This window comes from Talpa occidentalis, unplaced genomic scaffold (genome assembly GCF_014898055.3).
Source record: "Talpa occidentalis isolate TD23 unplaced genomic scaffold, MPIMG_talOcc4v2.1 talOcc4.15, whole genome shotgun sequence".
Lineage (NCBI taxonomy): Eukaryota > Metazoa > Chordata > Mammalia > Eulipotyphla > Talpidae > Talpa > Talpa occidentalis.
In genome coordinates, this window is record NW_023601543.1 from 81,949,948 (window position 1) to 81,961,539 (window position 11,592).

At 41.8% G+C, this 11,592-nt stretch overlaps 1 long non-coding RNA gene across 1 annotated transcript; it reads right to left on the reverse strand.

Annotated features, from left to right (window-relative positions):
* Positions 1 to 3,713: 3,713 nt before the first annotated feature.
* Positions 3,714 to 11,010, reverse strand: LOC119246316 (uncharacterized). Its single transcript, XR_005125488.2, has 4 exons — positions 10,744 to 11,010; positions 10,191 to 10,253; positions 9,173 to 9,328; positions 3,714 to 5,893 (listed from the first exon to the last, which is right to left on the reverse strand). It is a non-coding gene; the product is annotated as an uncharacterized LOC119246316 (long non-coding RNA).
* Positions 11,011 to 11,592: the final 582 nt, after the last annotated feature.

Consider the following 11,592-nt stretch of genomic DNA (forward strand, 5'->3'; position numbering starts at 1 on the left):
ACGAAAACTCCCCGCGCCCGGTCCCGCGCCCCAGCGCGCTCCCCGCCAGGCTCCGCCTCCCTCGTCGGCTCCACCTATCAGCGCCCGAGACGGAGCTCCAGACCCCGCCCCCTTCCATTCACAGGGACCGCGGCTCCGGGCGAGCCTAACTCCCCAGACCGCCCGGGTGCCTGTCTTCCTCTAAGCAGCTCACGATCTAGAGGCAGACAAGCCCGGGACGGACAGGAGGAGATGTGGTACCGGAAAGTCTGTTTCCTTAACGCAGTCCGACTGCGGAGTCCGGGAGAGCGCTCTGACGCCTGCGCCGAGTTTTGAAGGCACATAGCTTTCACCTAGGGAAAGGGTGGGAATGGAATCGCAGCTCAATCAGCGGCTGTGAAGGCACAGAGAGCTGAAACAATGTGGAACCTCGTGGAAACCACGAGAATTTCGGCCATCGAATTTAAAGGGCAACTCAAGAGTATCAAAGAATGGAGCGGCAGTGGTGGGCTGGGCTAGATTCTGGAGGAGGGCTTACGAGCAAAAAGTTCTGTGGGCAGCAGGGAACGATTGAAAACTTTTAAGTAGACTTGTGGTCATATTTGTGCTTTAGGTAAGTTGTTCTGGTTTGTAAGATAAAGGATGAGAAAATTAAGCTGGACTATCACCGTGATGTGAGAAGTGAGGAGGAATTAAATAGGCGCAGTCAGACTAGGGAATGACAAAGTAAAATATCAGCCCTGCTGATAGGACCGTGATGTACATGTACAAGGCCAGGAACAAGACCAAGAAACAATGTTACCCTCAAACTGCAACTGAAAATGTTCCTCTCTTCCAAATAAAATATTCCTCTATTCCAAATAAAAATTACTGAGTTACCCAATTATTAAACTCTCCCTACTTCCCCTAGTACCTCTTTGCAATGTTTCAGCAGAAGCCAAAATCTGCAGAAAGTCTTACCCTAATCCCTCTGACACAGCTGCGGTGACACATCTCCAAGTTGACCTAGTCCAGTTCAGTGCATCATTAATGAGGGTCATAACTTTGGAGTTGGGTGAGCTAGGAAACTCAAGCCTTGGTTGTCTGCTCTTGTGTAAATTCCTTAATGTCTAGTTGTAAGTTTTCTCATCTGTGAAAGTTGAGAGAGAAATCAAGTTCCCAAATGCATATGCTATATGTTGGTATAAGCCTGGCAATAGTGTCCCCAAAACATTAGCCACTATATCATCATCACCATCACCATCATCACTGCCGTGAAAGCCCCCCAAACCCCTCAAGAGTGGGTGAAGTACTTGTCCTAAGTGTGCCGCTAGCACAAGACTTCTACCTTTTGTAACACCTATCATGCTAGGTTTATAACACTTTGCTGCCTTCCCAAGTCTGCTGCTAATACTAAATTTTCAACTCCTTGGAGGTGGAGACTTAGCAGCTTCAGCCCCTAGCTAGAGAAGTCCTCACTTTTCACTTCATGGTGATAGTCCAGCTTTATTTTTTCATCCTTTATCTTACAAACCAGAATAATTTACATAAAACACAAATATGACCGCAAGTGTCCAAAAGCTTCCCAGCGGGGCCACATCAGAGTTTTCCTCACCACCAAGCTGCCTCTTCATGAATTCAGTTCCCCAATCCCACCTCGTTGCTTGAAAACCAGGAACGAAAAAAATGACACTGGATGATTCTGATGTTAAATAGAACATTTGGATTTTTGAAACAAAGAGAGAAAAATATGTAGTTGCACATGTCACTGTGTTACTGTTTCCTCTGACCAGGATTGATGCTGAGAATCTGCTTCCATTCTGAAAACATCAGTTTTTGAGTCCCTGTAACCTTTCTTATGACTTACACCAGACTTCCACCTTAGAACAGTAAGTAAGAAAGTCTTTTAGGAAGATACTCCTAATTAAAAAAAAAAAAAAGACAGATTTAGAATCTACTTTCTTATGATTTAGAAATGAATGCAAAATTTCCATTCATAGGAGTTAAATATTTATCTTCAACAATAACCGCTGAGTTCATTTTCATGAACAAGCTGAAATTGTTCAAGACAATTTCATTACAGAAGTTATTCTAAAAAACCAGTTCCATTTCCAAACTATAGTTACCATCATTTGAATTTGATAAATCGTAAGATAAAAATAAGGTATGTAAAATTTCATGTGAAGATACATTCTACTGTGATGCTCCAGTAAATATAACAGTTATCCTTATTCTGCATTGTAAGATATATTTTCTATTTTTGTTGGTTCCTAAAATACAGCATCTACTAAATACAGCATCTACATTCTCAAGAATGTATATTTCAGTTTATCCCCCACCCATGGAAAATGCCTAAGTTTTTATTTTATAGTGTCATTAGAAAATGGTCGATTACCTTTTAAAAATTTAAAGAAAATATCTTACTTATATCAAAATCTAGTATCAGTTATTATAAAATGACAAAAGACTGATCCATAAATGTATTTCTCATTGATTGCAAGCATAAAGGGAGAGCAAAGGAAAAGATGTCTACTCTCTGAAGGCCAGGTTGTTAGCCTTTCCATTAATTTGGCTCTTTCTTGCTCTGATAGGGCAGTGGTGGTGGGATTCCTGCATAAATTCTCAGGGAAGAACATTTCCTTTCTTACCTATCATTAATATTCCAGTGTTAGTCACCAGATTTATTCAAGGACATATGGTGGGGTCTCAAATCCTCTCCAACCCTTTCCAGCCCTCATTGCTATGCTGCAGGTTTCATATATTTTCCAGATTATAGCTATAGTTTAATATAGCAAAATGAGACACTTATGGTTGCATATTAACATGAAAAGTGCATGCAAATCTGTATTGATACACCAGCTTCAAAGATTTTGTTGGAGTACAGAACTATCCAGCGATACTTCATATTACTGATTCTTTTCTCTAGTGATAGACGTAGAGCAACAGCAGAAACAATGTTTTGAGAAGGAATGAAGGTAGAGAGATATCCCCACCCATATACCAAACCCAAGTGATGTTCCTGAAGGTGGTAAAATCAGAAGATTTGTTAAAATTTACATAGGCACAAGTGCCTTAGTCAGTCTGAGCTGCCATAACAATATGCTATAGCAGTTTATTTCTCAGAGTTCTAGAGGCTGGGGAGCTGCAGATTTAGTGTCCTCCACTTTTTGCAGGTGGATGCCTGGCTTTACAGTAGCCACCTTTACCCCTAAGTCATGTAGCTCTGGGGAAGCCCTGGTGACATACTGGTCACCAAATCGTGTACTGGCTCAAAAGAAGGAGGGGCGCTGAGGAGAAGCTGATTCTTTCCATCTCACCTTCTCTAATTCATCCCTGATGAGTACTCCAGTCATTTTGGAAAAAAAAATTAAAGATTTATTTTTATTTATTTATGCATACAAGAACTGGGGTGTAGGCCAGAGGTGATGGGGGTGAGAGGATTCACCAGAGACAGAGCGGGGAGCAGAACAGGCAGACTGACTGAAATACACTGCTGAGGGGAGCAGCGGGGAGCCAAGATAGGTCTGCTGTGCCATGTGGGTCACCTCCCTGGCCAGGGATCGAACTCAGGCCACACCGTTGATAGCTGATAGCGCATGACACTTAACCCCTAGGCCACCAGGGAGGCCCTCCAGTCACTTTCTGACCTCTACGTTAAAGGATGTCTTGAGAATTTTACAGACATCTCATATATTCAAGACAACTAACAGAAAGAAAGTCATTTGACAAATATGAATATTATAAAGAAAGGGTTTTATTAATCTAATATTGAATGAAGATGAGCAGCAATTTCAATAGGAAATTCTTTCTCAAGCCCTTTGACAGATCTCAAGTTCATATTCCCCTTCATGTCTCAGAAAGTACAAGGAAAACCACTTTTGTAAAAAGTGCTAGGGTGTATCAGTAGCCAGGGCACCCCTTGTCATATGACTAAGTCATTGAGGAAATCCCCAAGGCGGTTTCCATAACCTCTGCAGAGAAGGTGACCAAGAATTACCATGCAAGCTAGAACATGGTTCAGAATGAAAGGGGTGCTGTTAATAATTAAATCAGAATACCTGGTCTAAGTAAATCAGGGGAAGCAAACCGGAGCACACCCTGTAAATACAGCCCGTGTATCTCAAAGATGTTCTGGCAAGGAGGGTGTCTACACTAAGCTCTCCAATTTTGAAGTCTCACTGCAACAGAATTTTGCACTAAGAGTTTGCAAGAGACCTAGAGGGAAGCCTGTGTGCCCAGGAAAATGCATCTCTTGTGTGCTTACCCTCTTTAAAGCTAACTGTGGTTTGAGACAGATCAGTTATATGAAGTTAACATAAACTTCCCCACATTTATCTTTTTAAGAATTTTATTCATTTCCCAGGGCATCCCTTTTCCAGAGAAGGCATGTACTCTCAAAGCAAATGCCTTCACCCTCCCCTACTCTTTAGAGAAGAGCTATCCCCCCGAAATTGCACACTCCAATTCTGTTTTTATTTCCTACTAGGTTTATCATTTAATTGTGGTAATAAACACTACAGGTTTCCTCTGCTATCTGAAAGTAGAACATTCCTGTTTGGTAGGATTTGGTAGGTTATTGGGGTGGGGGTAGAATCTGGGAATGCTATTACTATTAATTTATATGGACAAAAAATTGAGTATTCCTAGATCCCAAAAATAACCTACCAAATTCTGCCAAACAGGAACACTTTACTTTCAGATAGTGGAGGGAACCTGAACATAAAAACTTACCATCTTAACGTTTTCCAGTGCAAAGTTGAGTAGTGTTAAGTATATCCTGTCAACATTGCCTTGCAGGCTACCAGATGACTAGATATTAATGAAAAAATAATGCTAGTTTATGTAATGAGTCTGAACACAGGCTTATAGGCAAGTAGAAACATTCCAGGATACTTACAGACAAGGCAACAGTGGCATGGATTCCTCAAAATACATAGAATTATCTAGATTTTTTCCTAATCTGACAAGTATTATTCCCTATTACTGTAGCAAAAGTCTTCTAACCCACTGTATCAATTTGGGGACACATTGATCACCTGCCATGCACAGAACCTTGACTAATAAAGTTCAGAAAGTTTTGAAGGGAATCCAAGACAGTACTGTCATGGTAGAAAATATTATCATATTCTATGAAACGGAATACAGATAATGCATATTAATACTAGAAATTATAGACTAATATATTACTAGTCTTTTGAAAAATATTTCTGTGAACACATCCTGAAACAATTTTAAATCCTAGGCACTGTAAGCATTTTCTTGAAAATGTTCTGCATAGGCTTTCTATGTGACCAGTCCTTTAAGGTGAGTAAAATATACCTAAAATCATGGCCAGGCTTCAGCCAGGATGTACCAGTCTGGGCCTTAAGGCTGTCTCCGAAAGGCTTGCCTTCTGAGGTGCCGTCCCAATTGTTAAATACTTTAATCATCATCATCTCTACTTATAACTCTATAGAACCACTAATTGACAAACACAAAAGCACAGCTCAAAACATCAGACATTAAGACATTACAATTACCAACAAATTGCTGTAACAAAAACCTGTGTGTCTTGTTGGCCTCTTCGGGTGATATACATCATCAATAAAAACAAGAATTTGTTTATTCACCAGCATTCCTCGATGAGGGAGCACTGCCGTACCCAGAAATGCTTATCTATAAATTATTATTAAATGCAGGCACTTAGAATAGTCTAGTTAATTTTTTGAAAAGCTAGTATGTACAAAAGCAAAATACTGCCTTGATGTGCGTTAACTTAGGGGGTCACTTGGCTGGCCGAGGGCTTGGGTTTCACTTGTATATTCAGCACGTAATCGTGACGGAAGGACGAACGGACAGTGCGGTTCATGAGGGGCTGCAGAGGGCGGAAGTTGTCAACCATTTTTTTCTCTTTCTCCCCCTCAGAAGTGAAAAGCAGGGTCCGAAACTGCTCAAGCTAGAAATAGAAATAGGAAACATAAATAATGTCAGTGGAAAAACAGCTTTACACCAAGAATAAATTACTTTCATTTTTACAACTCTGAAACACTGGATCCGGAGAAGTGATTTTTGGGGAGAACACGTTCACCTGTGGACGGGAACTAAGGTGGAGGGGGCTTGTATGGAGAAAAAAGCAGCAGGAGGTGGTGAAACCAGTGGGCCCCTTGGATCCAAAGACTGGGTGGGGGTGGTAGGCTTGTCCCCCACATACTAGCTTAGGTGTTGGCCAAGAATGAGTTACTTCCTTTTCAATTCTCAGGAACCTCAGCTTTCCATGGGCAAAATAGCCAGCTACAGAATAACAGAAGAAAGAACTGAAAAAATGATTTGTGTTTTTTTTTTTAATTTAGTTGAGTCATTACCATACACAATATAGTCTTTATTGCTCACTGCACCTGGGCACTGTAGCAATTTATGTGAATGTATCAACCCCCCACCATCACTGTCCAGGAGAAAATTCCATGATGATGGAAATGTCCTCTGCATGTTCATGACAGCAGCTACAAGTTACATATAGCTGCCAGAAAGACGACCAGAGTGACTGAGGAACTGAATCTCTAATTCTAATGTACTTCTGTTTCATTTTAAATGGCCTCCTGTGGCTGGTGGCTAACATATTTGGACAGTGAGGCTCAACACAAAAGGAACAATCGAAGATCAAGGGCTTGTTGGCTACCGTGGCAATAGCATCAATCAATAGCCCCTTAGCTTTCTGTTTTGGAACACTTGACTTCAGGCCAGCCAGAAAATCTGTTCATGCCATTTCCCGTCACTCAATAAGGCCCGCTGTAAAGGACAGCCAGGGCACAGCGGGCAAGCCTGTGAAGATTTGTTTGGATCAAAAACTTCAGGCCAATGGGCCACCCCTGGTGGCACAGGCGGTTGAGTGCAGCGCTGTGAAGGTGTCCACAGCCTCTACAGCGCAGGTTCAATCCTGGCTGGCCGGCCAGCGAGGGTCCCACATGGCGTGCCAGACCTCTCCTTTCTCGCCTGCTGCTCCCCTCAGCAGTGTATTTCGTCAGTCTGCCTGTTCTGTTCCCAGCTCTGTCTCTGGTGAATCCTCTCATCCTCCCGCACATCTGGCCTGTACCCCGGCTCATGTATGCATGAATAAAGAAATCTAAAATAATAATGATAATTTAAAGAAATTCCTAAAAAAAAACTTCAGGCCAAGTAAGGCCTCAGAGGCAGGACTGGACCAATACAGTGACTGTACGTGCAAGTCATATACTCTCATTCACTAGAAATACATCCGAGTAAGTAAGATATATTTTTATTCAGCTAGCTGAAAAAAATTAGAAATAGCCCAAATACCAGTAGTAATTTATATTAGCCCCATAAAATGAACTAGCACATAGCCATTAAAAATGATATTGAAGATCAAGTTTATCACCTATAAAATGTTCCACACATCACTGAGTGAATAGAACAGCAAAATGTTATGTACAGAATGATTCCAAATTTTCTTTAAAATAATTTTATCTATACATTTGTATAGATAAAAGACAAGGTTTTATGTATCTGTATACACGAATGACTGGAAGAATTTACTCAAACAATGATTAGCAATGAGTGGTAAGAGTATAGGCAATCAGGATTATAGATAACAGCTAACGTCTTTTTTTCCCCTTTTTTATATATTTTTACATCATTCTTCATTTTTGTACAATGCATGCTTTCTCATCTCGGTCATAGTCCCCATGAAATTCCCACCACCAGTTCACCTGTGTACCATCACCATAGTCCCTTGTGCTTTTCCCGTCCCTGTTTTGTAACATCTTTTTCTTACTGAGCTTTCTTTGTTGAAATTTTATTTGGGAAGTCATCACATGGGCCACTGACCCTCTCATTTATGGATTTTGTACTTTATTTTTCAGTGTTATGTCCATTTTAATGTGGTGATAGTGCACGGGTAAATGGGTGAAGGAAATTCTATGAGGACTACACCTGAGGGGTGGGTGGGGGGGCAAACATTGTTTAAAAATGAACAATGATGTAAAATATATATAAATAAATAATAAAATAAAATATGAAGCAGTGTAACAAACTGAATGTATAGGTCACCAAGCCCAGACCTACAGGCAGTCATACTCTGTATTTTGTCATTTGATTTTGATGGTTTTCATCACAGCATTTTGAAAAATTATGAGGTTTTATTTAATAGTTGCTTTCTTTATGACACCTGGTTTTGATACAACCTGTAGTTTACAAAGTTTCCTCCATTCCTGGAGGTTTTAAAAGATTTTCTGTGGGCCTCCCTAGTGGCGCAGGCAGTTGAGCGCTGCACTGTGAAGCTGTCCGCAGCCTCTGCAGCGCCGGTTCAATCCCGGCCGGCCAGTGAGAATCCCACATGGCACCGCAGACCTCGCCTGTCTTGCCCGTTGCTCCCCTCAGCAGTGTATTTCAGTCAGTCTGCCTGTTCTGTTCCCCACTCTGTCTCTGGTGAATCCTCTCACCCTCCCATGCATCTGGCCTGTACCCTGGTTCTTGTATAAATAAATAAATCTTTAAAAAAAAAAAAAAAGATTTTCCTGTGCAGTCTTCAGTCTGTAGTTTATCTATTTTTTGGTCCAATCTTTGAAGGGTGTTGGTACCACAGGTTATTGGTACCTAGTTTCATAAAAAAGATTTTGAAATCTTTTGTTTTTGTGACAATACTTTGTAATTAATAAAAGTCCCTTATGGCAAGTATAAGCATTACTGTAGTTTAGTTATATTCTGAATTACACAGGATTTGGGGCATTGAAATGTTAATCACCTCCTCCTAAATGTAGTTTCTAAGGAAAAAAATAAACTTTAACTTCAAAAGAATTGACTTAATATAAAATTTCTGGACAGACATTGCTGGATTCTGTTTTTATCCTGAGATTCCAGAGAAAGATTCCCTTGAGGATTTTAAAAGGTTTTTAAACACAGCCATTCCCAGCCTTCATTCTTCCATTTAAAAAGAACTTGTTACATAGAGATTCATATTTATGTAAAAAAAAAATGCCTAAAACAATCTATCATTGTCAAATATGGAAGTAAAAATAAAAACCTTGTTTCCTGTTTTAACTCTTCCCTCTAGTTAATCTGAAGCATTTCCTAACTCATATTCAAATTAAGATGTTTGCGAATTTTAATAAAAATGTATAAGCATGACAAGATGTTTCAGGTGCTGCCCAAGTTTGAGCCGAGCCTAGTCTGACAGGTGCAGACTGGAATTTCCTGATGCAGAAATGTGGAAAGAACGTACCTGGTCATGGTCAACCTCCACCGGCTGCTTCTTAATGATCCAGGTGACGGACTCAGAGGAGCGGCGGGGTCGTCAGGGACCCGAGTAGGTCCAGTAATCGGGGCAGGTGGGCATCAGACAGGAAGGGTCGAACGACCCAAACTCCACAACGGTGTCCTGGCCAAGGGAAGAGGTCACGCAGTCACCAGTTAGTGGCTGAAGCCACTCAGCAGCGGGCTGGAGGGGTGTTTGGGCACCGCACTGGCCGGGAGGAGCTCCAGCCCCTCTGGGCAACTTAGGACAGACCCAAGCAGTGCCCAGCAGAAGCCAACGTCACCCCCCACTCTAGTGAACTTGGGGCGGGTGGTCTCTGCACTTTGGCTAAGTCATGGCAGCTGGTGCATAAAAAGGAGGCTTAGGCCTCTCTTTTTCCAGAGAGCCTAGTAGAATCCTCCCTTCTACATTGCAATGCAAATTGAGAGGAGCCAGGGCCCTGGGCTAAGAGGGGCAAAGGGTGGGGGAGGGAGAAGGGGAGAATGCATGGACTTCCAGGAAGCAGCCCCTTTGGATGCTGGATGCTGAACAGTTAACCTGGGGGTTGGACAGAGGTACCCACCCTGAAGGGCACAGCGATGGCTCCTCAAAGCTGGACAAGTGAAGTGATTGCCAAACATCTCTTCTGGAAGGCAGGGGGTAAGAGGCACACAGCTGCTCTGAGTGCTCCCAGGAGACCAATGAAAGGGGCAGACAAGGGGCCAGCGCTGTGCCCCCGAGTCCCCAGTGCTCAGGGGCATGGCAGCCAAACCACAGCGGCTGGTGCCCACCCCGGGAATCCCTTCTGCCCCTGGCGAGGCCTCCCAGCGCCAGGGCATGTCAATGCCAGCATCATAATGGTGAGTTGTCGTCTAGGGCAGCTTTCAGGGAGACCCTGAGCACAGTTCACTTTAGGGACACTTCCCACCTGCGAGTGCCTTGCCAGTGTCTCCACTCAGAGCTGGAAATAACATGTATTTCAGGTGATTCAAGGGGAAAACATTACCTTATGCTTAATTGATGGCAAAGTATCCACCAATTTCTGTAGGCCTTGATGATGTTTGCCTAGCTAAAGAACAACAAATGAGAAAATATGAAAAACAACTGACATCTCGCTATAGAAAGTAAATTAAAATTAACCACCTGGCAATTAGATAAAAACAAACCAAGCAATGTAAGCAACATTTAAACTGGTAATTTAGAATATTACAAACATCACTGTGTCAAATTAGACACAGGAAAAAATGAGCAGACTGTTCGCGAAAGAGGTCAGGTGCCTGAGGGAAATGCGCCCCTGTTTGTTTTAAAGATCAGTTCTTCCATTGAAAATTACACTAATTAATAATAGAAATGGTTCTACACTCAAGTGCCACATGTGGTTAGCAACTTTTCTATTGGGCTGTGCATTTTTATACCATTTAAAATATATTCACCACAATCTTGTCATTTAACTATGATTTATTTTTATCCCAATATGCTTACAGCTTAGAGTGCAAGGTTATATCTTTTCATCCTAGAATACAACACATCATTTAAAGTTGGTAAGGGTTTTCTTTTACCTTTAAAAACACCCCTATCACTGCCAAGCCATTTTCTTCCAGTGCTGCATCCTCAAAGCTTTCAAATTTGACTGCATTCCAATGCACCAGGTGCAGCTGAAACAGGGGGTTAACACTGAACCATAGAAGACGGTGCCAAAACAGACAGCCTGATTCAACATATGATATTTTAATGTGTTTCCTCACCCAAAGTAAGGTCACCTGAAAGGTACAGGACAATCTGGTGGAAAGTTAGAAATAATTGCAGGAGTAGCAATGAATATTACTTCGGAACAGAACGATTATTTGGAGAGAAATAAAAGAAAATTCATATAGCAACGTGGGTAGCATTTCAAGGAAGGATAAACATTTGTGCATTCCCATCATTATTTGCAGGAAACACTCATATCCAAAATCTATTTGCCTCTAAAGGAGCGATGTTTATAAAATATCTTTGAAGGAATTACACAGGAGTTGAAGACAAATTTCTTTGAAGGATAATCACTTAATATGTGTTTCTTTTAAGGGGATATTTAAAACTGTATTAGGGGGAAATTGTAAGAAGAGATTTTATTTCCTTATACCCTCCCGATAGTCCCCTACATTGACCTCAAACAGAAGCAATCGGTTATTCCAAGATGGTCTATTCTGAAACAAAGCAGTGCAGAGAGGGCCGATTGGAGAGTGCTTTGTGGCAGACTCACATACACGTCCCCACATCCACAGCTAAAATCTCCTATATGAGCTTTTGGAGAAGCCCTGGCCCCAGTCGCCCCCTCCCCAACTTAGAGGCCTTTCCTAGGAGCTCCAGAGATATTCCCACTTCTTCACAGTTGTCACTGTTCCCAAGTTCTCAACATACCTCTGCTG